This window comes from Eleutherodactylus coqui, chromosome 11, assembly GCF_035609145.1.
Source record: "Eleutherodactylus coqui strain aEleCoq1 chromosome 11, aEleCoq1.hap1, whole genome shotgun sequence".
Lineage (NCBI taxonomy): Eukaryota > Metazoa > Chordata > Amphibia > Anura > Eleutherodactylidae > Eleutherodactylus > Eleutherodactylus coqui.
In genome coordinates, this window is record NC_089847.1 from 58983554 (window position 1) to 58994546 (window position 10993).

The 10993-nt window shown below is 44.9% G+C and overlaps 1 long non-coding RNA gene across 1 annotated transcript in view; it reads left to right on the forward strand.

Moving 5' to 3' along the window:
• The window catches only part of LOC136582561 (uncharacterized), a 130372-nt gene extending 119382 nt beyond the window's left edge, over positions 1-10990 (forward strand). Inside the window, exon 3 of the long non-coding RNA XR_010787194.1 lies at positions 10962-10990. This is a non-coding gene — a long non-coding RNA (uncharacterized lncRNA). The remainder of the gene's footprint in view (positions 1-10961) is intronic.
• The last annotated feature ends 3 nt before the right edge of the window (positions 10991-10993 follow it).

Here is a 10993-nt window from a genome sequence, read left to right on the forward strand (position 1 = left end):
TAGTATTCCTTATTCATAATAACAGTGGCTCCTCCTTTTTTGGCCCTTTTTATGACAATTTGGTCGCTCTTAGCTAAATTTAGTAGAATGTTCTTCTGTTTCTTATTTTTTATATAATTTGGACCTGAAGTGTCAACATTACACAAAGAGGAAAGATCTTTTAGGGTGTTCTGCTAAAAGGTCTCAATGAAGCAGCCTTTGTTCTCTAATGGATAAAAGCGGCTCTTTGGTTTAAGATCCGTTTTTATCGGGTCAGAGGCAGGATTTTCTGATCCTGCTAGGGTAGTTATTATATTCTTATCTGAAAATTTCTTAACTTCGAAATGGCGTGTTATGGTTAGTTTCCTGAAAAAAGCATTCAGGTCTACAAACAGATCAAACATATTGGCATTCGTGGGCGGGCTGAACGACAATCCCTCAGCAAGGGCTTCTAGTTCTTTTCTTTTAAGAATGTAGTTGGAGATATTAAAGATGCCCTTTTGGTTCTTCTTCCGTAGATACTATCTGGTTAAGCAGTTTGTTTTGTTTTCTTATGTTGTTTCTTCCCGCCTCTTCTCCCCCTTCTCCTTTTGATAATCTTCTTGGGTTGGTTGGTAATGTTTTGGATGGATTGTAGAACTGTGTTATTTTTGTCCTCGGGACCGGGATGGGAGTGGGTCTTGTTATTTTCAAAGTATGACTCCGCGTGGTTCTCGGGCTCATCTGGTGGAGCGGGTCTTGGAGCGTCTTCGCCATACGAATTGGTGTTTTCTTTAGGTGATCTCCTAAATCTCTGGGATCTGGGGTGTCTTCTGAAGGCTGCGAGTTCTGTTGGTTTCTGGGTCCAGGATTCTGTGTTCGTATCATAGTGGGGGTTTCTACAACCGTTTGCTCCTTTGTACGTAGGTTCTCCTTCATTCGGTCCAGGTCTTTCAAAATTTCTATGGAGGTGGTGATGTTGTCCCTTGGTGATGGGACTTGCCCTCGTCCTAAAAAAGAGGGAGGGGTAGATCCTGTGGACCCCCCTAATAGGGTTTCCTCCAATGTTCGCGGTGAGATATGAACTTGGTTGGGTGTTCCGGCAGGGGTTGGGTGTTCCGGCAGGGGGAAGGGTCCTATCATTATCATGCTTAGGTGTGTCTGGTGTGTTGTGGCTATTTCTTTCCTTATTGATATTGGGGACAGAAGAGGTGGTGATTCTACCTGTATTACCCGTATGGCTAGAGGGAACTTGAGGTCTTTCAGCATATGTTCTTTTAGGATGTTGTGGATGGTATGTATGATAGTGATGAGAGGGGTAGGGATAAAATTCTCTTGGGTGGTTTCTATAGTCATATCTATAGTTAATTCTGTAGTACGGCCTATTGTAAGATCTTTCGTTTATTCCATTATCATATCTAGGTCTGTAGATTTTATTGGTATAAGTCCTATTGTTCCAGAACCTATATTGAGGATTGAATGGTTGTCGTCTATTATATCCTCTATACTGGGTATATGCAGTATATCTATGGGGGTGTTGTTATTTTGTGGGGGAGGTGGGTCAATCCTGGTATTATGGTTGCCTACTCCTGTTTGTGTTGCTCTCATATTCTGATTATCTGTACTCTCTTTATCTTTTTCTTTATCTTTATCCTCATGTTTATCATTCGTATCCTCTTTATCTGTATCTGAGTAAGTGCCGTCCCTTTTCCCTTATTCCCTCCTGGATTGACGATTTTACTTGGGATTATTACCTAACATATTCTATGAGCGCAGACTTTTGCTTTCACTCACGTCTTGCTATTTGTTTCCTTTCTGGGGGTTACTTCTCTATGAGAGTAACCCTCATATTGTCGTTGCAGCTCTCCTTACTTTGGGAAGGATATGAAAGTGTTGAGGCAAATAACCCACCATTAACCCTGGAGCTATCTGAACTGTTCTGAGTTTTGCTGACTATCCAGCGACATACTGTCTTCCCCGTCTCCTGTTCCGACCGCAAATCGTCAGCCTTTATGCTTTGCAGGGAACTTCTCAACAGGCATAGCAGAGGAATGGTGATGCTTATGATTGCAGCATCGCCGCTTACCATCTGGGTAGACTCCTCAAAGTTTCCAAGGACCTGGCAGATATCTGCCATCCATGTCCACTCCTCTGTAAAGAATTGAGGAGGCTGACTCCCACTACACCGCCCATGTTGGAGTTGGTATTCCACTATAGCTCTACGCTGCTCATACAGCCTGGCCAACATGTGCAACGCAGAGTTCCACTGTGTGGGCACGTCGCACAGCAGTCGGTGCACTGGCAGATTAAACCGATGTTGCAGGGTCCGCAGGGTGGCAGCGTCCGTGTTGGACTTGCGGAAATGTTCGCTGACCCGGCGCACCCTGTCGAGGAGGTCTGACAAGTGTGGGTAGTTTTTCAGAAACCTCTGAACCACCAAATTAAAGACGTGGGCCAGGCATGGCACGTGCGTGAGGCTGCCAAGCTGTAGAGCCGCCACCAGGTTACGTCCGTTGTCACACACGACCATGCCCGGTTGGAGGCTCAGCGGCAAAAGCCAGAGGTCGGTCAGCTCTGTCAGACCATGCAACAGTGCGTGGGCCATGTGCCTCTTCTCTCCTAAGCTGATTAGTTTCAGCACAGCCTGCTGACGCTTGCCCACCGCTGTGCTGCCGCGCGACACCGACTGCCTGCGACGTGCTGCTGACACATCTTAATTGCGAGGTAGAGGTTGTGTAGGAGGAGGGGGAAGGTTTAGTGGAGGTGGCATACACCGCCGCAGATACCAGCACCGAGCTGGGGCCCGCTATTCTGGGGGTGGGCAGGATGTGAGCGGCCCCAGGCTCTGACTCGGTCCCAGCCTCCACTAAATTCACCCAATGTGCCGTCAAGGAGATATAGTGGCCCTGCCCGCCTGTGCTTGTCCACGTGTCCGTTGTTAAGTGGACCTTCCCAGTAACCGCGTTGGTGAGGGCGCGTACAATGTTGCGGGAGACGTGGTCGTGCAGGGCTGGGACGGCGCACCCTGAAAAATAGTGGCTACTGGGGACCGAGTAGCGCGAGGCCACCGCCGCCATCATGTTTCTGAAAGCCTCCATTTCCACAAACCTGTACGGCAGCATCTCCAGGCTGATCAATTTTAGCAATATGCACGTTTAAAGCTTGAGCATGCGGGTGCATGGCGGTGTATTTGCCCTTTCGCTCCAATGCTTGTGCTAGCAACAACTGCACGCTGCGCTGAGAGACATTGCTGGGCCGAGGACAGCAGAGGTGAGGGTGTGGGTGCAGGCCGGGAGACGCTCGTGCCTGTGTCCTGAGGGGGGGGGAGGGGGGGTTGGATCTCAGTGGCAGGCTGGGGCACAGGGGGAGAGGCAGTGGTGCAACCCGGAGGCGGTGAACAGCCTTTGTCCCACCTTGTGGAGTGCTTGGTGGTGGTGAGGCTGGTAGTGGTGGCTCCCCGGCTGATCTTGGCGTGACAAAGGTTGCACACCACTGTTCATTGGTCGTCCGCGCTCTCAGTGAAAAACTGCCACACCTTTGAGCACCTTGGCCTCTGCACGGTGGCTTGGCGCGAGGGGGTGCTTTGGGAAACAGTTGGGGGATTATTCGCTCTGACCCTGCCTCTACCCCTGGCAACCCCACTGCCTCTTCCAACCTGTCCTGCTGCTGCACTTGCCTCCCCCTCTGAAGACCTGTACTCTGTTGGCTTATCAAACCAGGTGGGGTCAGTCACCTCATCGTCCAGCAGCTCTTCCTCTGAACCCTCTGTGCGCTCCTCCCTCAGACTTACTGCCCTTACTACTGCCTCACTGATAGACAACTGTGTCTCATCATCATTATCGACCTCCTCACCCACTGAAAGCTCTTGAGACAGTTGCCGGAAGTCCACAGCCTCATCACCAGGACCCCGGGAACTTTCCAAAAGTTGGGCATCGGTCATGACAAACTCCTCAGGTGAAAGAGGAACCATTTTTTCCCAATCACGGCAGGGGCCCGAGAACAGTTCCTGGGAGTCTGCCTGCTTATCAGCATGCGTCATTTTCATGGAGTGAGGAGGCTGGGAGGAAGGAGGAGCAGCAGCGAGAGGATTCACAGTTGCAGCAGTGGATGGCGTAGAAGAAAGGTTGCTGAAGACATTGCTGGATGCACTTTCTGCCATCCACGACAGGACCTGCTCACACTGCTCATTTTGTAATAAAGGTCTACGACGTGGACCCAAAAATTGTGATATGAAGCTGGGGACCCCAGAAACTTTCCTCTCTCCTAATCCCGCAGCAGCCGCCTGCGATTCACCTGGACCAGGAACTCGGCCTATGCTCACACCCTGACTTGGAACTCCGTGTCCTCGCCCGCGTCCACGTCAACGTCCTCTAGCCCTACCCCTACCCCTCAGCATGGTGGATTACAAATAGAGCAGACACAGAGCAGTGTAAAAATTTTTAGAATTATTGGCGTGCAGTTGGAGGGAAACGGCGCTTATGCTACGCAAACTGCAGCCAGAAAAAAAATTATACGGAAGCCTGCAAGCAGGCCTAGCTGTGCAATATGCAATAGTGATGCACCTGAGCTCCCAGCAACCACGCAGTGAAATGCAGACGGTCACACGTAGCCGTAGGAAGGATTTTGTTTTTTTTAATTTTTTTGGAATGCAATGCAGTCTATATAGCGTGTATCTGAATTCCCCTCTATCAGGGGCTGTCGCTGTGCGTGCAGTTGACAGCAGACACACAGCGGTGTAAAAAATTTTAGAATTTTTGGCGTGCAGTTTGAGGGAGACAGCGCTTATGTTATGCAAACTACAGCCAGAAAAAAAACTTATACATAAGCCTGCAAGCAGGCCTAGCTGTGCAATATGCAATAGTGAGGTACTAGAACTCCCACCAGCCACGCAGTGAAATGCAGACGGTCACAGCTAGCCCCAAGAAGGACCGTTGGGGTTCTTGTAGACAGGATTCCACACTACCCACTGTCCCTGCCTGAGCAATACTGCCCCAATACTATGTAGTACAGACTGCAGCCTGAGAACGCTATAGCTGTAATGGGGCTGCATGCCCGATATACAAAAAAAAAAGTTTTTGCGCAAAACTGCTCCCAGCAGCCACAACAGTAATGCACACGGTCAGATGTGGCCCTAAGAAGGACCGTTGAGGTTCTTGAAGACGCTAACAGCCTAACACTCTCCCTATTGCAGGAACAGCACCTTCCCTAATCTCTGTCAGCATGTGTCTGAGGCAAGCAGCAGGTGGGGCTGCCTTATATACTCTGCGGTCACTTGGTATTACCAGCTACTCACTGCAGGGGGGTGGGATAAGGCTGGCACGTCACAGGAGGAAGTTGTAATGCCTTCCCTGCATGTCTATTGGCCAGAAAATGGCGCTAAACTTTCAGGGAAGGAAATGGAATTGACTCGAGTAACGCGTGGTGCTTGTCTTGCGTAACGAGCATGTCGAACACTCTAATACTCGAACGAGCATCAAGCTCGAAAGAGTACGCTCGCTCATCTCTATTATTTACATCTGCCTTTTCTGTATTCTACCCTTTTCATCCAGGTACACCAGCGTCCTTTTTTCGGTCCCTAGTGAGAGTAGGGACCGCCGCTTAGTTGCCCGCCTGGGGTTAGCCAGGAGTGGAAGCAAGTAGGCAGGGACAGGGGTTGTGGGTGAGATCAAGGGCACCTGGGCTGGCGTATCAAGGGTAGTATACCGTGACACCTTCTCAAACTTGTTTGGTCACTGCAGACTTGCCACTATCCCCTCCTCCTCCACTCGTTTAAAAACTGGTGGCTTTCTCATCGGTGTCCTCCATAGGTGTAATTGGCTCCCTCATTTGGCAGTATAGCTGCCTGCATGCTGAGGTTGATGCACGTTTGTCCTCCTGTGTCAGTAAGTATATGGCCATTTTCGGTACTTACACACATTAGGTTTATATTTAGTTTTAACAGTATGCATGCAGCGATTTTTTTCCCTGCACTGCATTGCTCTTGTGTATGAACCCATTCAAAAGAAGGGGGGTTAATATTCACTCAAGAATTGTGTGACTCGACCTGCACAAATGTTGCGCGGGTTCCTCATCCGTGTGAAACCAGACTAAGGCAGGTGTAATAACATAGCTGTTAAGTCTGAAAAAACAAAAAATTATCCAAGGGAAGGCAAATTCAACCCATAAGGTAGATCCAATTTTCCTCATTTTAGGCAAAAAATTCCTCCCTTCAAATCAGAATAAATACCTGGATCAACAGCCCTTCTGACATAAGTTAGGAACTAGGCTATAAAATGTAAGATTGCTACAATCAACAAAGCCAGCCAGGACCCTTCTGAACTCTTCCAGTGAACACGCTATCATCATGTCCTCAGTCAGAGAGTTCCATAGTCTCATTGCTCTTACAGTAAAGAACCCCGTTTGTGTTGGTATAGAAGCCTTCTTTGGTGAAGCTTTTGGTGAAAGTAAAGCAAGTCTATGTATTTTCAACGTAAGACAGGTATCCAGGCTTCAGGCTATTATTCCCGTCATAGCATGCCCGTTATGCAGAGTCTATCAATAATGTTCCATTTGGGAGTTCTCTCAGGAACAATTTCAGGGCAGCAAACGTATATGCTCCTCTCTGGGATATCACAGGACCTCATCACAAAGAGTTCAGTCTCCTGCAGCATTGAGGGACTGCGCAAAACCCCTGAGTGTGGCAGGAAACAAAGCTTTAACCTTTCTCCTTTACACATTCACACAAGTGCTCTTTTTCATTAGTTAGCATAAGGCCGCTTTGGAGCCCTCTGCTTGTCACTCTGCTAACTACACTATCACAATAGTTAATTCCTTCTACAATAATGTTAACACTTGAAAGCACTCTGTTGCATCCATGTATGCCGTGGAAATATTTAAGCAGGTACAAGGTATTGGTTTGTATTTTGGCCAAAACACATAAGATCACAAGCGCACGTCAAGGTTTCTTGTTGTCTTGTGAGTCCCTACACTAACAAGACAACTACAGCAAAGGTAAGGGGTACTCTTCCTGCAAGCGAGGCAATCATCCCGTATAGGGACGGGACCGTTCAGGAACCTAAGGGATGACTGTCTCGTCCTAAATGGTAATGAGCAGGAGCACCAGATAAGGAAAATACGACATAATACACACTGAAGAGGACAGTACAAATCAAGTATAGTCAGCACCAACAAACATTCCAGAACAATTGGAGACCCAGGGATGACAAAGTCCCATGTGTTAAGGGGAGTTCCAGAAATCCTGTATGGACCAGAGAAGTGCTCTTGGGACTTTGTCATCCCTAGATCTTCAATTGTTTGTATATTTTAATCAGTCGAACTGAAGAAGGGGTGTGACCCGGAAACACATTTTCATATGCTGGATTTGTACATTATATATAAATAAAGGTGAAAGCCCTCACTGACTGACTCGCCACTAATTATCTAACTTCCCGGTGTCGTACAAACATGAAATTTGGCACAAGCATTTTGTATATCCTAAATAGGAAAAGTAAAGGGGTCACAACTCGATTATTCAATGCTAATTACAAAAGTATTGGCACCATGATGTAATGTACCTAATCTAATTCTCTAACTTCCTGGTGTCCTACAAACATGAAATTTGGCACAACCATTCTTCAGGTCCTAAATAAGAAAAGTAAAGGGGGTCACAACTCGATTATTTAATGCTAATTGCAAAAGTAAGTGCACCCCTATGTAATGTAACTTGCCGGTGTCGTACAAGTGTGAAATTTGGCACAAGCATTCTTTAGGTTCTAAATAGAAAGAGGAGGGGGTCACAACTCGATTATTCAATGCTAATTGCAAAAGTAAGTGCACCCCTATGTAATGTAACTTCCCAGTGTTGTACAAGCATTACATTTGGCACAACCATTCTTTAGGTCCTAAATAGGAAAAGTGAAGGGGTCACAACTCAATTACTCAATGCTGATTGCAAAAGCATTGCCCTCCCCCCCATGTAATGTATCTTCCTGGTGTCATACAAGTGTAAAATTTGGCGTAAGCATTCTTTAGTTCCTAGGTGAGGACAGTCGGATGGGTGGCACATTCTGCAGAGGGACATCGGTACATGCAGTCTGAGAAGAATCTAATGCTCCTCTATGTGTATACATATTTTATTCCTCTGTTCCTCTAAAGTACCCATGACTTCATAAAATTTTCCATGCAAACAACAGAAAAACCTGTATCCAATTAACTTGGGCGAAGCCGGGTATATCAGCTAGTTATTCAATAAAAGAGAAGTTCATACTACACTACCTATGATCTCTAATTTCCATCACATTTAGAATGTTGCACCTATTCACCAGTTATTTTAGTGTTCTCTCCTATTCACAAAACATGACCCTGTTCACACCAAGTGACTGCAGGTTAAAAAGAACACCACACAGAACAAGACATTGTTCACACCTAGTGTAGTCCACAGCTTCAGACCAGACAGAAGCTGAACAAGTCATTGTTCACAACTAAAGTCTGCTCACCTCACAGATGGAAGGAAACCCTACTAACAACCCTTGTACAGCAAAAATTGCATGTTCGCAGGCGTGATCGCTGAAGTTTCTTGGCCGGGTAACATGCTAGCATATACGAATGTAGCATAACACTGAAACTATAGCAAGTTATACACAGAGGTCTACCATTCCTCTGCTTTCTTATATACATGCAGCCTACTGTCACCACTAGAAGATCCCATCTATATACAGATATATATGGCTTATACTCAAGGGAACAAAAGGAATAAGGCTATATTCCAAAAGAAAATGGAACAAGGTTGACACGAGGAAAATGTCCAATAGCAAATATACTTCTGGTGAAACAGTATGGTAAACTTTATCCCCTTTATCTCATTACTAAAGAGAAAAAAATAATTCAGAGGAAACACTAAGTAAATTGGAAATCTAATGCAATACTATACTGAATAATCCACAAACTTCCGCAAATGCGGCAGAATACACAACTAGTAGCATCTTGAAACTGCAGGTATGCAGTGAAAAAAGTTACCATACAGATTGTCAGAAAAGTCTGTCAGCTCCAAGTTTTAGTGTAACTTGTATCTAAAGATGTCATGAGTCAAGGGGTTACAACCACAAAATGAATCTAAAAGATTCAAGATCTGCAAGATCCTTTGTTCATCAGTTGGACAGAATTAGATACCTATGGTAAATCATCGACTGAGGTCATAGAATGCATCCGAGACGTCATCTTTCTTGGCTATGCCAGAGATAAAATGTAGGATAGCATTGGGGCAAAGCGCAAGGCTAGATATAGACAAATTCTGGAAATGTAGGGATATCTGTATAGCAACTAAACGCAGGGTAGTGCAAACCACCATTTTCCCCATAGCCATGTATGGATGTGAAAGCTGGACTGTGAAAAAGTCAAGCCTCTTTCTGAGTTGTGGTGCTGGCAAAAGCTGCTGCGTATGCCCTGCACAGCAAGAGTAACAAACAGAGAAGTCCTGAATTGTATAAGACCTGATATATCACTGGATTGCAAGATGACTCAGACTCACGTATTTTGGCCATGTAATGCGAGCAGAGTCGCTATAAGAATCTATAATGCTTGGACAGATCAGTGGCAAACTGGTGCCAAAGGACACGATGGCTGATACTGGCAAAGCTGATTACTGGCATGAATATCACAACTGAAAGCAGTGCAAAACTGAAAAACATGAAAGGAACTCGCCTTTAGAGTCACCGAGGGTTGTGAACGACTAAACGGCTAACAACAACAATGGTAACTACATGCTGGTATTGAACAATCTTTGATAAGCCCAGGGTTTTTCAGGATCTACATCTCATGAAAACATAATGGCAGCTGAGATGAGGCCCTGAACGTTCTCTTCATTGGACTAAATACGATTACAGAGAAATAATCAATTTAAACATGCAACCTTCTGGGATTTATATCTCTTCCTAAAATCTTAGATTTATAGGTCAGACTGGCAAAATGCACCAAAATGATACCAAAATTCTACCTTCAGAAGCATGAACTAACTAAACTCAGCCATCAATAACCTTAATGTGATGTACATATATTTTTTTTGAATGCCTAGCAATCAGTATGCAATTTCCCATATAACTCCTGTATGCCATCCTCTTTTATGCATAGCATACATCCTACTTAAGGAACATGTGATTTCATATAAGTGCATAATGATAATGGCTGCCACCCATGTTCTGCATTTCTAGGAAATAGATAGGCCTGTGAGCTGTAAGATTATGGAACACTCTGCCTGAGTACATGGTGATGGCAAAATCAATGGAGGAGTTCAAGAGGGGACTAGACGTCTTTTTGTAGTGCTACAACATTGCAGGATATAGACATTAAATAACCAGTGGGGTTGTGGATCCGAGTCTTGGGGTCAGGCAGGAACTTTCACATGTTGATCCAGGGATTATTCTGACTGCCATAATGGAGTCAGGTAGGATTTTTCCCACCAAATGGAGTAAATTGGCATCTGCCTCACTTGTTTTTCGAGAGGTGGAAACAGGCTGAACTAAAGCAGTCAAATTAACATTCTTCAAGTACGTATTTGATGATTATGCTAAATATTAAATGCAAAACCAATAAACGACACAAATTCCTCAGAAAATATAATTAGCTGAACAATTCCAGTACATGACAACATTATGCCTTTCTCTATTCTGCTTAGTCGTTAAGCACATATTGTGTATTTATTATATCACAATTTGGGTTATAGATTTTAGTTTTGATTTTTTGACGTTTTATATTGGTTTATTTTAGAATTCATGACAGACGTAATATTTCCTCATCCTTTTGTAAGTCATAGATTTTTATAGTACAATGTTCTTTGCACATTAATGTGATGACGCTCTAGAGCTACGTATAATGTCTTTTTTATTCATGGCTTACGCTTCCCATCATTCATAAATGGTAGATTTATTCTTTTTATTCCTCTCACTGAGCATAAACATATTTAAATTTCTATAACCAGCAGCAGTGCGATATATTATAATGTTCCCATTCATTATCCTGTGTGTATATAGAATGAAGTAGCCAAAGAGGAGGAAGCAAGTAG